The 19,785-nt window shown below is 53.3% G+C and overlaps 1 long non-coding RNA gene across 1 annotated transcript in view; it reads right to left on the minus strand.

Moving 5' to 3' along the window:
* The window catches only part of LOC116875935, a 56,244-nt gene extending 49,223 nt beyond the window's left edge, over positions 1–7,021 (minus strand). Inside the window, exon 1 of the long non-coding RNA XR_004384292.1 lies at positions 6,692–7,021. This is a non-coding gene — a long non-coding RNA (uncharacterized LOC116875935). The remainder of the gene's footprint in view (positions 1–6,691) is intronic.
* Positions 7,022–19,785: the final 12,764 nt, after the last annotated feature.

Consider the following 19,785-nt stretch of genomic DNA (forward strand, 5'->3'; position numbering starts at 1 on the left):
ATCTTTTAAAAAATAAATAAAAAATTTAAAAAAGATGAAACAACAAAAACAATAGCTGGAACCAAAAAAACTAGTAATAAAATACCTATAATACATATTATACATAATTGACAGTTACATAAAATATATATGCATAAAACAGAAAATAATACTATTGTAAAGGAACATTTACAAAGCACCTAGTAGCTTTTGAAATTGAAATGTTTAAGGGCATCTGGGTGGCTCAGTAGTTAAGTATCTGCCTTCAGCTCAGGTCACGATCCCAGGGTCCTGGGATTGAGTCCCTCATTGGGGCCCCTGCTCAGGGGGAACCTGCTTCTCCCTCTCTAGCTCTCCCAGCTTGTGTTCCCTCTCTTGCTCTCTCTCTCTGTCAAATAAGTAAATAAAATCTTTTTAGAAAAAGAAATTAAAATGTTTAAAAGATGAAAAATTAAGAGAAACATTGGTATCAGGGTTGTGCTGGAGGCAGCTGTGTGAGCCCGTGAGAGCCACTCCTTAAATCTTTGTGACATTTTGTGAGTGTGGTTAAAAGTTCATTTATAAACTTAAATAAACCATATTTAGAAAGATTTAAAAAAACAAGAAAAAGTGGTATACACAGTTCAGCCTAAAAAAATCAGGAAATCCTGCCACGTGCTACAATGCAGGCAAACTTCGGGGACATTACATGAAGTGAAATAAGGCAGTCGTAACAAGACAAATATTATATGACTCAACTTATACGAGCGATCTAAAGTGGTCAGCCTCATAGAAAGAGAAAGTAGACTTGGTTGCCAAGGTCTGGAGGGAAGGGGAGAGGAGGAATTGTTGCTGAGTGGTCATAGAGAGTTTCAATTCTGCAGATGAAAAAGTTCTAGAGATCTGCTGCACACTGATGTTAATATAGTTAACTGTTAAACCGTCCACCTAAAATGGTTAAGATGGGCAGCTTTATTTGTTTTTATCACATTTTTTAAAATGCAACCACCCCTCCCCCCCCCCCCACACACACATTGGAATATCACCAGAATGATTACAAGGAACAAGACAGGCAGTGCCGGTATTAGAAAGTATGCGAGCAACCAGCTCTCTCACACCTTGGTGGTGGGAGTGTAAAATGGTCAACCACTTTAGAAACCCGTACATATCATGGTTTCATTAGATAAAGCTTAAGGACAGACAAAACTAATCTATGGGAATAGAAGGCAGAGTTATGGTGGTTTCTGGGGGTTATTGACTAAAAGGATATTGATTGGAAAGAGTAATAAGGGAGCCTTGTGGCAGGCTGGAAATATCTTCATCTATGTGGTGATTATACACGTGTACATATGCAAAATACACTGAGCCATAGAATTAATACCAGTGCCCTGTGCTGTGGGCATATTATAATCAATAAAAAGTATAGAAAGGGAGAATAGAAAAATAGAGTTGTGGTAGCAAAATTTAATTTTACTGTTATTTCTGTATTTGTGTTTAAGTGGCTAACGAATCAAATCACCACGTGGGTGTGTTTTTGCCTCAGCCAAGCAAGTTCACCAGAACCTGCAAACCAGAGGAGGGTGCAGAGGCAAAACACCCAGCCTGCCCTGCAGACACGGAGGAAACTAACTGAAACTTACGGAGGGGGTGGGGCTGAACTTCCAAGTTAAGTGCAGGGGAGCCGGGCCTAGAACTCAGATCTCAGACACATTCCATCCCCCTGTCCCGCTCCGGACAACCATTTGCAGGAACGGAGCTGCCTTACCAGTGGGTCCCCCGCCTCATTCTGGCCTAGGAGAGAGGTCTCGGGTCTGGAGACCAGCCAGATGGGCTCTTTGCGCCCTTTCGCTGATTCTGAGTAAGTTTGGATCCTTAGCTGGGTCTCAGAGCAAAAGCAAGAGAGAGCCTGCGGTTTCAGGATCTTGCTCTGGTAACCAGAAGGGCAAAGACACAAAGGGATCCTAAAGGCTGGGAGGGAAAGTGAAACTTTCAAGTTCTTCCTTGACCTTGGCCAAGGTCGTTTCGTTTGGCCTCACTTGTCCTTATCATTTAATGAGGGGAGAATCCCACTTAAGGCCCTGAGAACAGAAGAAAGGAACAGGTAGTAGGGCAGCCCTCAGCCGGGTGCTGTCCCCCAGGCGGGACCGAGCCCCTGATAGGTGGGGCCGCAGGAAGGGAGCGCGCGGGAAGCCAAGCCGGTTGCTACATCCAGCCGGAGATGGGCTGCAACAGGGTGAGGGTCTGGGGGAGGGGAGAAGGAGGAGGGTCCCGCGCTCTCCTTCCGCGGTTCTGCATCCACGTAGGTCGCCTCCAGCCAAGGGTCTGAGCGCCCCCTCCTCTTCTCAGACTCCTCTGTCCTCGCCCCTCCCTCTCACATTCCCAACTCCCAAGGACAACTTGTCGCTTCAGAAACCCCGGGGCTTCTTTCTGTCCCCCAGACTCTTTCTCCCCTACGTCTTTTGTCTATTTCTGCATCTGACGGCTTCTCTAGGAAGCGTTCCCCGCATCTCCCTCTCTCTTGTCCGTTCTCTCCCTCTCTCCCTCTCTCCCTCTCTCTCTCTCTCTCTCTCTCTCACACACACACACACACACACACACACACACACACACACACACACACACACGAGTCTCTGTCTGCCGGCCATCTCGGCGCCTTTCCTCGGCTCTGGCCTTTCAGAGGGCGCAAGGCCCACTCTTGGAGCCGCCGCGCGGTCATCCGACGGCGCCGCAGGAAGGGGGCAGGTGAGATTGGCGGGAGCCCCGCCCGGGCGGACAAGGGGGCCCCCGCCCCGCGCCAATCCGCCGCCTAGGCCCTGTCCTCGCCCCCTCACCCCCTCGCTGGCGCCAGGGGGACTGAGCACGCACCAGTCCCCTCGCGCCCCCAGCGCCGCTCTCGGCGCCGCTGCCCCAGATCTAGACACTGCGCCCAGAGGCCTCACTGGGCCGGGGGGGGGGGGGGGGGGGCGGCAACCCGCTGCGGCTGAGCCCTTGGCCCCGGCGTCGTCACCTGCGTCCTTAGGCTCTGGAGCGCCCAGAACCCCGAGTCCCTGCAGCCTCTGAGGACGCGTGGAGGACGGCGCTGTTCGGAGAGGTAGGTGAGACACTCCCCGTCCAGCCTCTCGCTGCTGGGGGCCGGGACCACGCAGATCAAAGCGGAGGCGTGAAAGACCCCTCTGGGGCCCGGCAGTTCCCCTGCAGCGCTTTGAGGACTGATCGGCCGTGGCCGGCGTGGGCCACCCGGGACGCCAGTTAACCTTGGGCTCCCGAGCAATCTAGCTTCCCGTGTGGGGCCTCGGGGCACCCCCTCAACGCCTTGAGCTCCCCGCCCCTGCCCCTCTCGCACTGGACTCTTCCTTACACAAGCGAAGGTGTGTAAGGGGACAGAGCCTCGCCTCCCACCCTTTCCCCGCAGCCCTCGCTCCCTAGAGCCGGGTGCTGAGTCCCCGCGCAGCCTCAGGCCCTCTCCATCAGGTCTCCCCACTTGCAAATCCGGATTCCAAGCGGATGCAGCCAGAGAGACCGGGCGGCTGTCCCCAACAGCCTCGTGGGTGGGGGTAGCTTGGAAATGGACAACGGTTATTCTTTCTCCATGGCAATTAGAAATTGGCCTAGAACTCTGGGTTCAGACCGGAGTACCAGGCTTCCCGGGTGCAGAATCAGCTCTCTCTCTAGAAGTCCCCTGGAAGGGATGGAGGGAGAATGATCCAAGCAGTCTCTTGCCTTTGGCTGTTTTTCTGCTACTGCAAGGGGACCCAGATTTCCTTGCCCTCTGGATTGTACTGGGGCTAGTGTGGCCTCCTGCCTGGGAAAGCATGTATCCGAATCTGGACTGATGTCTGGCGCCGCCATCTTACTTGAAACTCACACTCACAAAAATGATGCTTGTGCATTTTTTGTAGAGGCGCCTGTTGTTTGTGGTAAGGGGCAGAAGGCAGAGAAAGGACCTCAATCTGTACAGACTAATTCAGGGTCCATAAGTACTGTTGAAAGGCATGTAGAAAGAAGTAAGCATAAAGGGTTATGAAGTATCGTGGGGTCTCTGAGGAATTAGTAAACTTCAGGAATCAGTGGGGAACTCCTGTATCATGGCAGCTGTGTCTCTCTCAGTATTTAAGCATCATGTAAAGATTGAGGATTGGTAAAAACATGCAAAAGAGACAGGAAATTATATGCTCCCAATTGTGCTCAGTTAATAAGGGTTGCAGGCAGGAAATTCACATGCATACCTGTACACTCCCATCTTCCAAATTAGATCAGTGCCTGGTCAGTTTCATATATTCCAGTTATGCTAAATGTGGAAACATACAGTACAGAACTGTCCTTTCCAGTATCCGTATAAACACAATGACCCATAATGGAAAGGAGGTGTTCCCTGACTGAAAGTTCACATTTCTCAGTGTATTTCTCTGATCCTTGGAGGGAGAGAGACTGAGGCTTTTCCTCACCTGATTTCCCTGCAAATCCCTCTTTGGAGCTGCAGCTTCTCCCTTTCCTTAGAATCTGGAGCACTTGGCTTTAAATCCGGAGAGGCTCCTCACTCCCCCAGCCCAGAAGGGATGAAACCCCCTTCCACTCCGGACCATATCACCAGATTCCCAGGTGGTGAGTTGCCTGTCCTCTGCGGTGGCTTAGAACCACCACCCCAACACACACATACAGGTGTGCACACTGCCCCAGAAGAAATGCAAGGAAGGGCTTTACTAACCCCGGGCAAGGTTCTGTGGGAAAGCTCCAAGGCCTAAAAGGAGAGCCCCTCATTTTTCCACACTGCACTTTGGGAGGCTCAGGAGAGTTTTGACTTCTCACCGCCTCAGAAGCCACTGACCCCAGGACTGGAGCATCTGTTATGCTGGGAACTTAGTCCCCCACCCACCCTGCCTCCAACTTCTCTTCCTGATTAAAACAAACATCAGGTTTCAGATGCATTTGGTTTAGAAAGAGACGTAGATTCTTTTAACCTACTGGAATTACCTCCCTCGTTTTCTCCTCCCTCATTGCTTGTTCTCTGCCTCTTGGGTTTTGTCCTCTCTTTCTCTCCAAGCACAGAAAGACGGAAAATGTAGGACTTTTCTGGGCTTGGAGGGAACGGATGGAGAGGGAAAGGAGGGAATGTGTGACCCATCCAGGCGGCACTGAGAACTGTGATTGGAGGTGCTAAGTCATCAGAGAAGCAACCGCTGTCCAATGCCTAGAGGTTGTTTGATACCAGGGTCCCTCACACCCCAAGAATCCAATGGCACATCTTCTTTAAGCGGAACTAAGGATTTGAGACTAATGCAATTTTCAAAAACAGGAAGAAGAAGAAAAATGCTCCGTTGTTTGGGTGGCCTGATGTGGAGGGAATGTGCAGTCTGGGCAGAAGTCTGGGCTTATAGAGAAATGAGTCCTCAGGGCGGAGGGGGGTGAGGCAAGGCCTGCCACCAACTGGGGCTCTGTGAGGGCAGGTTTGGCCCTGACCTGGCCAGCAGAGGACCCTGGGCTGTTCACAAGGTGGAGGTGAGATCCAGGGACTGGAGGTCTAGATCCCTCTCCTGCCTGGCTGCCCCACAGGCCCTAGAGCCCACTCAAAAATCCGGAACAGCTGAAAAGGGGGGCAGAAATCCTTGAAAACACCCAGATCTGTAATCTGCTTAAACATCCAGACCCATCTTGACAGAAAATTTTTCTCCTTGGTTGACTTGCAATTTTCCACTCTTCAGTTTGGTAATGTGCCCCTGGTGCCAGTTTGAGCTTTCAGATTTTGGGGTTCAGAGCTCAGTCTCTAGGTAGCTAGACTGAAAGGTCTATGGCCTTTCCCTTCCTTTCCCCATGCTTCCCTTGCTTCCTTCCCCTCCCAGAGCTTCTCAGAAGATGACTAGGGCCTTCTTGTAGAGCCATGAAATCCCACCATTTCAAGGATGTTAGACTCTTGGAATGTCAGGTTAAGACATTAACCAAAAAAAAAAAAAAAAAAAAGAACTGCTATTTGGATAGATCAGAGGAGTCTGTGCCTGAAAAATGTTGAGACCAAATATGGTCTCTCATGTGGGTTTCCCCTCCCCCCACCTTGAGCTTTTATCTCAGTGCTTACCGGGTTGAGCTCCACCTGCAGAAGCACCCAGGTTCTCTCCTCTCCCCACCCCTGTCTGTAAAGCAAGGGGCAAAAGCCACCACGGCCTGAAAAGTTGCCCAAATCTCAACTCCTTCTTCTTCAGCAAGATGCTGGAGTGGCTACCCTCAGCCAACTTTCCATCCTTGCCCTACCTCCCTTCCTCCCCTTCCTCAGCCCCAGTTATAGGAAGAACAGTCTTTGTCTTGCAGGAATAATGAAGGCCAAAGCTTCCCCATCCCTATCCCATAGCCCATGGGATTGGAGGCCCAGCTCTGTGTTGCCCCCTTCTCAGCCCTTTGCTTTTGAAGAACCCTCTGTTCTTCAAAAGCAGCTGTTCAAGGCTGAATCTTGGCTGGAGTGGAAGTGAGGGCTTAGTCCAAAATAACCTGGCTATTAACTAATCATAATGAGAAAAACAACCATGAACTCCTGAGCCTTCACTGAGCCTTCACCATCCAACCTTTTTTTTTTTCACCCCCCTTTAACTATGGCCAAGGCCCCAGCGCCTCCGCCCTGACCTGCCAGGAGTAATCAGATTGCCCAAAACTCTTTTATGGCGAGAAGAGTCAATATCCAGAGACTTCATCCTTTAAAACAATAAAAAGGGAGAGGAGCCAAATTTCTATTCGTTAAGCCCCTTACCTCTTTCTCAGCCGGTGCGCTCCTTGGTCCCGGGGGCCTCCTGGGCTCCGAGGTGAAGCTCCTCGCAGCAACCTTTTCCCCCCGCCGCTCCTCCTGCGGTCTGAGCTGTCCCTGCCTTGCGACTCCTGCAGCAGCCGCCGGGAGAAACTGCGTCACTGCCCTCTACCGTGGGACCAGGTCTCCTGGGGATCGGGACGGTCGCCCCTCCGCGCGAGGGGTTTGAGACCGATGCGCCCCTCTGTCCCCCAACTCCAGACACGCTTGGAACTGCGCCGAACGACCCCAAGTCCTATGCAGGGTTCCCTCGCTCCCGGGCCAGCGCAGCCGTCCCCGACGGCACACGCGCTCCGCAGTGCTCCTTTGGGAATCACATCCCGGCGGGGCGCGGAGCGAAGGTCCCAGCTCTGGCTGAGCGACTGCCTCCCCGCTGCGGGCAGGAGGACCGGGAGGTCGCCGGGGCCGGAAGGCGGCCGGCAGCAGTAGCCGCACAGACTCCGCGCGCCTCCAGCCGCCGCCGCCACACGCCCGCCCAGCTGCAGGCTGGCGCGGCAGGGGTGGAATCAGGAAGCCTGGCGGGGCCTGGCTTGGAGCCCCCGGCCCCCCTGAGGCGGGAACCTGGAGGAGGGATTCGAAAAGAGGCTTTCAAATCCGCCCAGGCGTCCGGAAGCGGCAATAAAGGGGCGAAGGGAGGTCGCAGTTCCGCGGGTTCCCCCTCGGACGCTGCAACGCCAAGGGCCGGTAGACTCACGGCCTCTGCCCTCTTCCGGAGGAGATGGGATGAGCTGGGGGGCTCCGTCCAGCCCCGGGCGGCGGGCGGCGCGGGGAGCGGCTGTGAACGCTGACCCAGCGCCTCGCCCCAAGCGGGATCTCCGCGCGCGGGGACCTGCAGAGGCTGGGGCGGGGCGGGGCGGGGCGGGGCGCCCTTTCCTAGAGAGCCTCTTGAGGCGGTTCTGCTCTGGGGGCGAGTGGGTCCTAGGCTCGGCTAGTCCGCGCACGAAAACATTGGCTCCCTGCGGCCTCCGGCGCCTGCACCACTTGCCCCCATTTCCCGTCCCTGGATTTCCCCTCCTGGATGAGCCCTTCCTCCCCACAATGAACAAACGATCTAGCGGTACCCTGCCAGGTCCACTTCTAGCCTCCCGAACCGACTAATTAATTGGACAGCCTTAAGGAGACCGAGGAGTCGTAAATGGGCAGTTTGGAACGAGGGGGCGCTGACGAAGTCATTAACCTCCGGGTAAAGACCGGGAAAGGAGACGCGCCTGGCTGCCTCCGCGGCCCCTGTGGGCCCTTCTCTGCACGCGGGTTTTGCCTGCCCCACCTGCCGCCGCGCTCCGGCTCCCAGCTCCCGTCTGACGGTTTCGGTTCCCTCTTTGTCATTCTCTCTGGTTGCTTTCAAGGGCCCCGTTCTTTGTGTCTGCTTCTGTCTACCTGTTCAGCTGTCTCTCGCTCCCCTTTCGGCGCCCAACCCGAGGCCAAGAGAACTTTAAAGTCATGAAGAGCGGCCTGGCTGGCGGTCTAGGCTCCCGGGGTCACAGACACGGCCCCCCAGCCTTGGCTGGGACTGGGGGACCTAGAGATCCCGGGAGATATCCACAGCACGTCCCCCCAGGAGCAAGGGCCTTCCCGAGGGGAAAACGGATGCTGAAACTTTCAGCTCCTTTTCGGATCAAGGCCACAAATGGCTGGAGAAGATCCAGGCCCCAGTCGAGAAAAGCTCCATAGCATTTAGAATAGAGACCCAAAGACCCTGCTCGCTCCTCCTCTGCAGGGGGCAAGGGTGCAACGAGGTCAGGTCGGGCTTGTGGGCCATCTCTCTCAGTCCTAGGGTCCTCAGCACCGGTAAGCAGGTGCCCATTGTTCGTTGTTCCCCGGCAGGCCAGGTGACACTGTACTCCTGACCTTGTGATACACTTACAATTGTTCATCCTCTCTTTTAATTTTTCCCGTCAGGTACCCAAATTCTATTTCACTGTCTCCCTCTGCATCTCATTTGAGGTATTTGTATGTGTATGGTGGATGAAAGGTTCTTAACATTTTTGGGTTCACACAATGATGCTTTAAAATCTGATGAAAACTATTGGTTCCTTCCTGGGGGGGAGGGGGGAGTACTTATATAGTGCCCACCAAATCCCACAATTTCAGAGGATCAGTATCCTTGGACCTCAGGTTAAGAACTCCTATTTGGATTGATCAAAGAAGTAGGTGTCTGGAAAATGCTGAGACCAAATATGGTCAGTTAATATAGGTCTTTGCTTTTATTTTCTCCCGTAGCTGATATCTCGGTGTTTACCAGGTAGACCTTCATCGTTAAAAACATCTATGCAGCAATGTTCCTCTCCCCACCACTACCCATAGGGTCTGGGTTCCCAGTGGGGGGTCATTCTTTCTTCTCTTTCCCTGACCAGGGGTCCAGAAAATGGGAAGAGCTTTGCTGGGGAAAACTGACCATGGACTGGTCCAGGGTGGGACCAGATGCTGGAAGGAAGTGGGACTTGGGCAGCCACCCAGGAAATTTAAAAAAAAAAAAAAGTACTGAAACTCCTGGGAAGGGAAGGCTATCTGGTGACAGGCCCCCAGATGATGCTGTCTGTGAGCCAAACAAGTAGGGATCAGGCAGGAGAATATTCTTTTGTGTCCCTTGTTAATCTACTTAATTCCATTTCCTCAGAGACCCCAGCTCCTCATGGGGCTGAGGGTTTAGCGGTAGGGGTACTGAACTCGGGGTTAAGAGGGGGCAAACTTGCTCCTGAACATTTTTTGTAAGTTTCTTAGTAGGAGCCAAACATATCAGGTAGCCCCTGACAAGCCTGGGAGACTTTCTCATCTCACCCAGCACGTGTGTTGTTGTGGCTTCTTTAAACTCTTTGTCCACAGCCTAGTATCAGCTTTCTGGCCTTTTCCCCACTCCTGTGACTTGACCAAGATCACCCTGAAAAAAGTCAGATTTCATTGGGGTCTGGGAAGTGAACAGACTTCCTTCTTTCTAGGACTATGTTCAGACAGATTAAGGGACCAGGAAATTATCTGGCTTATTGCAACCCTCCCAACACACACACACACACACACACACACACAGCCCCTCCTGGTTGGTCCTCAATCGCCTATACATTTCAAGCAAATGTGACTTGGGGAAGGAAAGTCCCTAATCCATTGCTAGCTGCCTCTCTCTGGGCTGATACAAACACCACCTACCACAGTTCTAGGCTCTAACGGGAAACCAAGGGCTGGCTAATAGTATTCAAACCCCTGCCTGCAAATAAAAAGAAAAAATAAACAATTTTCTGCTTGGGACAACTTAAACTGAAGAATTCAGGCTGTGAACACCTGACCTAAATACTTCTAATCAGAGCAGAAGAAATATATTCCCATTTGTTCCCTACTTTACTAATTAAAAAAAAAAAAAAGCTAATTGGTGTTCTCAGGACTTCCGACTGAGGGTCAGGAGCCTCTAGCCATCTCTCCACCCCTTCTCAATTCCCTGTGTCCCCCCCACCCACAAGGCCATCCCCACCATGGAGTTGGCCTCTTTCAGACAGACAATGGGAGGGGGCTGCCCTCAGACCATCTGGCCCCTCCCCTGCACCAGGACTTTGGCCCTGGAAAGGCAGTGCTGTCATTGGCCAGAAGTTCTTGCCCAGCAGGGTCTTCCCCCTTCCCGGATCCCTGGACTAGTTTCTGGGGGCAGAGACCTCTTACTGGCTGCAAGTCAGCACTGCTAACTGGTGGAGTGCAACTCCTGCTGGAGCTCCAGAGCTTAGCCCAGTGCCGGGCACACAGTAGGCACTGAGATGTTTCTGGAATGTGAAATAAGAGTTCCCACCAGGCAAAGGTCTAATGATTTGTTTGGGGAGTTTCTGAGGCTGATGCATGGAGAACTTGAGGGCCTCCTGATGCCCAGGAGATAAGCAAGCCCTGGTTTTATTCCGAATTATTTCTCAGATGTTCTGCTTTAATTCCAGCTTTCTGGGCACCCTATTTCTTTTGTATCCATTCTCTAAGGCAGGATCCTGCTCACTCCAGCAAAGGGGAAAGTCTCATTGAGAAACTGCATGAGAATATGCCACCACTCCCCAGACTTTCCCCCACCAGATCCAGATACTTCAGGCTAAAGGGAGTTTGAACCTGAAATGAGCCAGATAATTGCCCCAATTCTCTGTTCCTTATTGAAGAGGTAGTTACAGGCCAAGGGGTTCAAGGGGCCTCACTTTTATGGACATTGCTCTAAGTCAAAAGAATACATTATACATATACAGGCTGAGAACGTACCCTCCAACCTAGACTAGTTCTCTGAGAACAAAGCAGGCTTCCTCCTCCCCCCTTCCCTCCTCCTCTCCCTCTTCCCCCCTCCTCTTCCTTGTTATTAATAGTTATTATTTACTAAATGCTCCCTGTTCACTGGGCATTGCGCTAAATCCTAGATACGTTGTACATTAATTAATCCTTACAACAACCCTAAGAGTTAAGACACCGAGATTTTGCGGCTGCAAAATCCGAGTTATTTTTCCCAGCATAAAGCCTGTGTGTGTGTGTGTGTGTGTGTGTGTGTGTGTGTGTGATAATGTTGATGGGATACCCGCAGATCTGAACGTTCAGTGGTATGACTCGGATGGAAATGAAGAAAATTGACAATGAGAAGATCTTAAAGTTTTTGAAATATGGAATGTCTGAATAGAAAGCGGATAGTTTCTCCTGCCCTAAAGTGAACAAAGAAGTGATGCAATTAACTGGCTAATTCCCAGCCCCAAATGCTTTCCCTGGAAATGGGCAGATAATGAGGCCGACAGTATGTTCGCAGTTGAATTCGCCTGATGTTGCTCCATTTCTCCCCCTAACTTTGGCGAATCGATTGGGCCATCACACTGAGACGCACAGACGCCTCCCCGACTCTCACATACTCGCGCGCGCACGCGCGCGCGCACACACACACACACACACACACACACACACAAGACTGCTGACACACGCAGACCCGAATTTATCCTGCCTCTAGAGCCTTTTACGATTCAGCCTCGGGAATGAAAATAGGGTTTGGCGCGGAGTAATGTGCCCGAGGCCGGCTAGGGCGCAGCTGCTCCAGATGTGCTCTCGGTAATTAGGCGTCCACGAGAGCCCCTGCCCCGCGGGATAGGCGCGTCTCGCTGGGCGGCGGACGTGGGCCCGCGGGGCGCCCCTAGCCTTTCGCGCGGTGGGCGCGTGCCCTTTGCTGCCCCGCCCCCCGCCCCACCGGCCGCCCCCTAGCCCCTCTTCTTCCCTTCCCTTCTCTCAGGGGACCTGTCTCCTAAGAGTAACTTTGGAGAGACGTCTCCAAGAAGGCCCCGCAGTATAAAATGGCGTCTCTGCCTTAGCAGAAGAAGAGGGACCCCGGTTTCTCCTACCCCGTGCTCCTCAGGTTTGGGGCATCTCTGAGCTTAGACTCAGAGGGATGGGGTCCCGAGCTAGGCTTCTTTTTCCCATCTGTAATATGGCTTCCTTTTCCTGTAATTCGACAGGCCATTTGAACCAAGGAGAGTGACCCGACTGTCTGCGCTAAAGGCCTTTCTCCTTCGGGTTTAGGGGTCAGTCGTGTATCCGACACCTTCTCTTAGTCATCAGGGCCTCTGACAAAGTGTTCAAACCTCACAATATCCCAGTCCAGTAGGGTCGTTTTTCACCCGTGCCTCTGAGGGCCTAAGGCATTTGCCCTCCATCCCTCTATCGGGCACGTCTAGGGAGGTTATAAACATGGAGGGGCCCAGGTCCTGGAAGGGAGGGGGCCACACTTGTTTTGGCTCCCAATCCTAGCTGAGGTGCTCTTATATCCGCGTCCACTTCCCTTATGTGCTCCCCCAAATCTTAAATCCAGAAACCCCCAAACTTCCAACATAGACAACACCCTAAGGCTGCTTTTCTGGGAAGGGGTTTTTCTTCGGAGAAAGACGTTTTTGCTGGGGTGTCATCACGTAAGAACATTCCATTTGGAGTACAGCGCATGTCTGTCCTCTAGCTCTACCTCACCATTTTAATAGTTGCTGTGATCTTGGGCTAACCACTTCTTCAGCCCCCAGCGTCTCCGTTTGCAAGTTGGGGGGAGGGGTTAAGGATTCTGGCGCTGCCCTTGAGCAGGCTCCTGGGGAGATCAAAGGAGATTGGGCTGTGGAAGGCTCCCTGGAGTCGGGAATGAGTGTAGGGGGTGGGGAGCGGATGGAGCCGCGATTAGCTGCCGATTCCTTTCCCAGCCCTCACTGGTTTCATCGTGTTTCTCTTACTTGGCAGAGGGCGCCAAAGGCGACGCGCCTGCGGCCAGCTCCAGGCCAAGCCCAGCGCGTCTGCGGGAACCAGCCCCTTCGCCGCGGGACCCAGATCAGCGCGAGGACGCAACGCCAGGGCGCCGCCTAGAGGTCGGCCGCGGCCTCAGCCTCACCCGCCAGCCGCCGCAGAGCTGCTTCCCCAGTGGGAGCCAGAAATCAGGGGACAAAATAATCCAGCCTGGGTCTCAGGGATGCGGCTTCCGGTACCTCTGACTACTCCGAAACCCACCCCTCCAACGTGATGAACCGTAGGAAGGGAGACGGAAGAAGAAGGCCCGGAAATACTTATTCTCCTTGTGACTCTAAATGGAAGAGGGTCTCGATTTCGGTTTCTTTGAGGATCCCGAGATCTGCGTCTGTGTCTGTACCTGCCTCCTCTCACCATCCAATGCCCAGTCCCTAACAATCATGCTAGACCTCTGCTTTATCTTCGAGGAGGCCCAAGAGTAGGGAAAAGTTGCCCCTAAGTCATACAGCGTGTTCGTCTACATTTTCAGTTTTCTGAATAATTTGGAGATCGAGGAACTTTGGGGAGAGTATTCAGAAAACACCTGAGGGTGAAAAGCAACAGTGCCTAAATGGCCTTTACTCACTGAGTGACCATTAGCTCAGTTGGAGTCTGAATGGCATCTGGGAGCGTGCCTCTTGGCACCAGTGGCCCTGTTGGTGGGTGTCTGTGTTGGGTATGGAAAGTTGACTCCTTTGGGGCCAGGCAACGGTGGAATGAGAAAGCAGGCAGGCATCTATGGGAAGGCATTTGAGGTCTCCGTCCAGCCCCATACAGAGAGTTTTATTTTTTAAACCGCAATCCATGGCCTGGGTTCTGGGAATGGGGCTAGGGGGAGGCTACAAAGCCCTTGAAAAGTGTATGCAAAATTTGTGTGTGCACAGATCCATCTGTGGCCTCTTCAGATCTCCCAGAGTCTAAGACTCTAAAATGGTTCAATCCCCTTTCCTCGGTCTAGGGAGTAATAGGACCCAGGTCAGCAATGGGCAGGGAACTAGCACACGGGCCTGCCCCCACTGCAGGCTTCTAGAGTGGGGTAGGGTGTGGGTAATAAACAGTCTGGAATGGTATGGAAACTGCTGGCCCCTCAGGCCAGCCCTCCGCCCATCACTAACAGCTCCCAGAGGCAAATCCTGACGGGAGGGGTGACTGCCAGTAGCTACCATCACAGTATTTTTAATAAAAATCTAGCATGAGAAAGAGTGAAATGAGGGAGTTCCGGCACATAATAAGGAGGGAGCTGGCGTTGCCTCTTCATGCAAATCCTGGAATATGAATATCGGGATGGAAGCAAGCTGCTTCCGGCCCTCCAGGTGTTAATAAGCTCCCCCCTTCCTCCTTCTGGGCACAAGGAAGGAGCCAGAGGGCACTGCTCCCATCCACCCTGGCTGGGGCAGAGTGAGACTGCCTTTCAAAAAAATCTGTGAACCACAGACCGTAGTATTTTCCCCGCCCATTCCATTTTTTTATAACTTTATTTTTAAATTTGTCTTTCTTTTTAAAAAAGTAACCCTATGCCCAACGTGGGGCTCAAACTCACCACCCTGAGCTCAAGAGCGACAGGCTGTATGGACTGAGCCAACCAGGTACCCCCATTTTTTTAATCACTTTAAAAAAGAGGTCCCCAGCAGTGTCCTGGGGACTTTTCTTGGAAAGAAGGTTGGGCGGGCCTGGAACTGGCAGGTCACACAGGGCCGCACCTGTGTGTGTCTGTGGGAAGGAGGGGTGGTCAGTGCGCCCGACCCCCACCTGGGCCTGCAGCTGGGGCTCAGTCGGGCGCCCCAACCCTGGCTGAACCCGAGTTCATCTTAACCCTCCAGCGCCTCTTGGACCTGAATCCTTGGTAATTTTTGTTTGGTGAATAACTGTGAGGCATGATCAAAATTCCTTTGCTTTCCCGCCCAGAAGTGCACCTAACTGGGCCCCCCCCCCAGCAGACAAAGTGAGCAGGAAATCAACACACTTCACTCTCTGTTGCGAAAAAGGGATTTTCCTTGGTTTTGATGGCGATTCCAAATCCGGATTCCACAAAGTTTGGTAAAACAAAAACAAAAAACAAAAACAAGAACAGAAACGGAACAACAGCAACAACAACAACAAACGGCCCGGGTCAGAAGAGAACTCTGGAGAGGGCAGTGGAGGTGCGGGTGGTGGTTGTTTCTGTTTGACTTGGAGGCTTTGAAGGAGCCGGACAGCAGCCGGTGGCAGAGCCGGCAGAGGCCAATCTGGACGCTTCTCAGCGCTGGCCGTCACCTCCACTCCGGCCCGGGACCGGCCTCTCGGTTTCTCCCCTGGGAGCCCTTGCCCGGCTCAGCGCCTTCAGGCCTTCTGAGCCTTTTTCCCCTTCAAGCAAGTACCTGGCCATACCGGGGTGGGGCCCGGCCAAGGTCGGGCAGCTAGAGAGGAAAAAAGCAAAAACAGGGGGAAAAAAAAAAAAAGTAAGAAGAAAAGAAAAAAACCCGCTTTCAGCGGAAAGATGGGAAACCGGAGGCCACAAGGCGTGGTGGGCAGAGCCCGGGCCGCAGCGAGGAAGGACCGGGCGTCTAACTCCGCCGCGGCGAAGAGCCCGGGGGGTGGGGGGGCCGAGCCGAGGCCGCGCGCGGGGCTCGGTGCATGGTGGGCCCGGGCGGTGGCTTCCAGTCCTGGCCGCCGCGCGGGCGACTCGTGCGACAGAAGAGGCCCTGGCGGCGGGCGCGGCCGAGGCAAAGTCCCGGGGGCCGGCGGCCGAGGCTGCTTCTCTCCACGCGGACGCAGTCCGCTCTCCGGCGAAAGAAAAGGGGCCGAGGCGGCTGCTTCTGCGGCTCGTAAATTTGTTTCCCCTTCCTTTTAACCCGCCCCCCGGCCGTCTTTCTTTTCAGGACGTGAGGGGATGTAAACCATTTGAAGTTCATCAACACGGTGAAGTTTTATTGTATTTCCGGTCCCCAAGATTTATACCCGGGAGGGGGAGCGGGCGGCCAGGCAGACTCCCTCGCTCCCTCGGACTTCCCCGCCGGACACGTGGCCACTCGGACCCTCGCCTCCGGGGCCGGGGCGGGAGGGAGCCGGGTCCCGGACGGGGACAGGCCGCTGGCTCCGCACCTTCCTCACCTTCCGACGGCCGCTCCCGCCCGCCGCCGCCGCCGCCGCCCAGGTGAGTCTGCCTCCTCGGCCCACGCGGCTGGCCGCCCGCTGTGGGGCGTGTGCGTGAGCACCTGCGACGCTGAGGGTGTCTGGAGGGGGAGAGGTGGCTGGAGGGGACATCGGTGGGGGCGGGGAGCGAAGGGCCCAGGCCGAATGAAGGCCAGGAAAGGAAGATGCAAACTTGTTCTCTGCGTCCCAGTCGGAGTCCTCGGCCTCTCGGGTTCGCTTAGGAATTCGGAACGGGCAGTCTTACCTAGGGCAGCTCAGCCTCTGCCGAGCCAGAGGGCACCCCCAGGATGTTCCTGGCAGGGCGACTTCACAGCGACTTTTCAGGTCAACCCGCTTCCTGTGCCAGTCACACTCTTCTGTTGGCTCCCTAGTTTTCCTGGTACTTTCTCACACTCTGCTTTTCCGTCTCTGTCTCCTACAGCCACTTTCTCAGCACTCGCCTCCACTGTCTCGACTGCAGGCTCAACGCAGGGCTTTGGCCTCTCAGAGCTGCCCTGAGTGACCCTGGAATACAGGCACTAGCCCGCTGGCGAGTGTAGATGCCCCTTGATAACAATTCCAAGGTGAGAAATCTTATCTGTGGAGACCTCCAGCTGCAGAGACGGAGGCAGAGAGGCGGTGACCAGGCAGGTGTGTCAGTGAGGCCTTGCCCAGGCCTGGCGCTGGGCCCAGGGTCCCAATCCACCAGGGCTCCTGGAAGAGAGCAAAAGTCCCTGGAATATGAGCTACCAGGCCCAGCTCCAGAATGGTTTTTCCTGGAGTTCTGCCTCCAGCTCTTTGGACATGTTGTTTTCTAGAACCGGGTTCTGCTGGGGAAGTCGTGGAGTTAGCTGGCCAGCCGCTTGGGCACACAAAATGGCTGCGGGGGGGCCTGCCCTCAGGGAGCCCTTGACCTGGAGCGTGAACTGGAACTGCTGAGTGAATTAGGTAGTTTCATGTTGTTGGGCCTGGATTTCTGAACACAACGACATTAAACCACCCGACTCACGGCAGTTACTGCTCCTCGCTTAGCTGGAGGAGTGGGGAGCTGGGTAGGAAAGCAGCCTTAGGGCTGGCATGTCACCCTTGCAAAATGGTGACGAGGTTTGAGGTCCTGCACCTAGAAGCAGCGAGGGTGTTCCCCAGAGGAGAGATCTGGGAAGTTTCTAGGGTGTCTTTCCACTTCCGTATTTTTTAAGTGTGCCTTGGGAAGGAAAGGGGGGGAATGGGGAACATTCCATAGGCCAGAGGCACCTTGCTGGGCTGTTTGGTAGTTTGGGGTTTCAAACTTTCTGCCTTGGGATCTTGGGCTCCTGTCTACATTTAGAGTCTCCAGAGTAAGTCTCTCCAACTTGACAAATGCTTGATTTCAGGAGATACGGGGTGAGGGGGCAGCCCTTGAGGTCTTTGTAACCCTTGGAGGGGGGACAGGACTCCACTTCAACAGGAAACTTGAGGTCCTTGGAGAGGGCTCAGTATGTCCCATTCTGAAAGGGAAATATCAGGATCCCATGTAGCCTCACCCTGTGGGCCTCCAGGGTCCTTCCTAGGGCCCCCTAGTGGGGCAAAGGTGGGTCAGAAAAAGCCTTACCTTTTCCAGTCCCTCAGCTCCTTCCCCACAAAGTGGCCAAGGCTTCCCCATAGACCCTGGGGCTGGGCTGCAGGTTTACCTAGGTCCAAAGGGCCACCCACTGGGAGAGGGGCCTGGCTTGCCAGCTAAAGGGGAGCCCAGGTTGTTGGGCTTCATTCCAGACTCATGGACTGATGGGAGATGGAGCAGGAGGGTGGGGCAGGGGCACAGCTCTGATACCCTCTTTGACCCCAACCGATTCCAGGCTGCTGGCTCTCTGCCCAGGAAAGGAAAAACTGGAAGTACTGGCGGAAGGAGGGGGACGGTCCAAAGCATAAGCTAACTTTTGTTCCCAAACTTTTCCCCCTGCTTGAGGCAGAGGAAATGTAGAAAGGGGCTGGGAAAGAGGCCTGACCGGATGGGGCTCCGGCGCCAAACTGACATGAAGGGGGGGTTGTCTCTGAACAAGGGGCATCTGCTGGGAATGGAAGGGCCCTTGGGAGACCCACCCCCAGCCCTGGAAGAAATGTAGCCTACAATCCACTGTCAGCAGGCAAAGGCCAACAATGCTGTTCCTTGACATTTTCTTGTCCTCCATCCTGGGTGAAGGTGGTCTGGAGTGTCATACTGCCTTACCTTACTTCTCTCTGGGCCTCTCACAAACCTGCCCAGCCACCCGAGGCCTGGAGCCTGACTGTCTTCCATCCCTGGCGTCTCTTGGCCACCCCCTCCCAGGAACAGTGCTGTAAAAAGAAAAAAGGGGGATGTTAGAAAGAAAAGAGGAAATAAAGTCTTTGGAAAGCAGAGAGTTTTACAACAGCCGCAGGTTTTATGGAAGCAATTCCGTAATAACCTTCTACCTGCTCAGCTCCTTTCCGCCCTGCTGCCGCCCACCCCGTTTGGCCTCCTGGATGCCCCCTCCCAAAGAACCAGCCACCCCCACCGCCTTCCATGTCCCTGATGGCTGAGAGTTGGTAAGAAGATTCCCGAGGTCTGTTTGGGCTGCTGACCTCTCCATTCCTCCTTTCACCTCTGACATCCTGGTGGGGTGGGGGAGATCTGGCAGATTTCGTTTACTTTACAATTAAAACCCCCGAGTGGAGGGTTTGGAAGCACTGAGATTTGAACCCATGGGTGTAGATTCGATGTGATCCGTTTTAGAGGCTGTTTTGGATAAAGGCTGAAGGTTCTGGGGACCTTGGTTTCTTCCCCCCACTCACTCCTGAGGAAGCATCCCTGCACCTCTTTCTTCACCAGAGTGGGTCTGGACTCTGGTTCTGAGTCAGAAGAAATATCTCCGGGTAGTTGGGGACATAGGCGTGGGGACTTTCTGATTTCGTTGGAGACAGCAGAGCTTTGTATGGCCCCCATAAACACCTGAGGGCTTTCACAGTCCACTCATCTTTGCCCACTGGCCAGATTCACACTTGTGAGGGACACACTTGTGCACAGGTAAGGGTACCTTGGTTCTTATGGCCATCACTGCCATGAAATAAGCGTCCCACAATACACGCCGTCCCTGCAGTTTTGGGTGAGATCCTCAGTAAAGGATGTCATGGTCAGACCAAAAAGTCACAAAATGTTATGCCCTCTCCTGGGCCAATTCGAGGTATTTCCTTCACCTTCCAGAGACATATTTTAGGAGAAAGTTGTAAAAGAATTCAGATTTAAGTCACATGCGCTTGTTTGCAGATACAACATATATTTTGCTTTTTATATCAAGTCAACAGGAGATTTTCAAGCAAAACTTCCTAATCAACTAATGTTTTATAGCCAAAATTCAAGTACACACATACTCAAGTTTTTGTCTTTTCCATAGGTGTGTGGTTGTTATAAAAAACGTATGCACCAGCTTTAGATCTTCTTATATGAACAGAATTGTAAACCCACATTATTCACACGGTTTATACACGCATCCACATATGCACCACTGGATCGTCTATATGAACGCCCAAGCACATCCAGTATTATAGCTGGGCGTATTTATTGATTACATGGTCTATACACAGCATAGAACACACACATTTGCACACCGGGTCCCCATAAATAAATATCAATTTGAAATATACCTACAGGATGCACACATCTATTCAAATACAACATGCATAAATTTCAG

Source organism: Lontra canadensis, unplaced genomic scaffold (assembly GCF_010015895.1).
Source record: "Lontra canadensis isolate GAN:19392208 unplaced genomic scaffold, GSC_riverotter_1.0 scaffold43, whole genome shotgun sequence".
In the NCBI taxonomy this organism is placed as follows: domain Eukaryota; kingdom Metazoa; phylum Chordata; class Mammalia; order Carnivora; family Mustelidae; genus Lontra; species Lontra canadensis.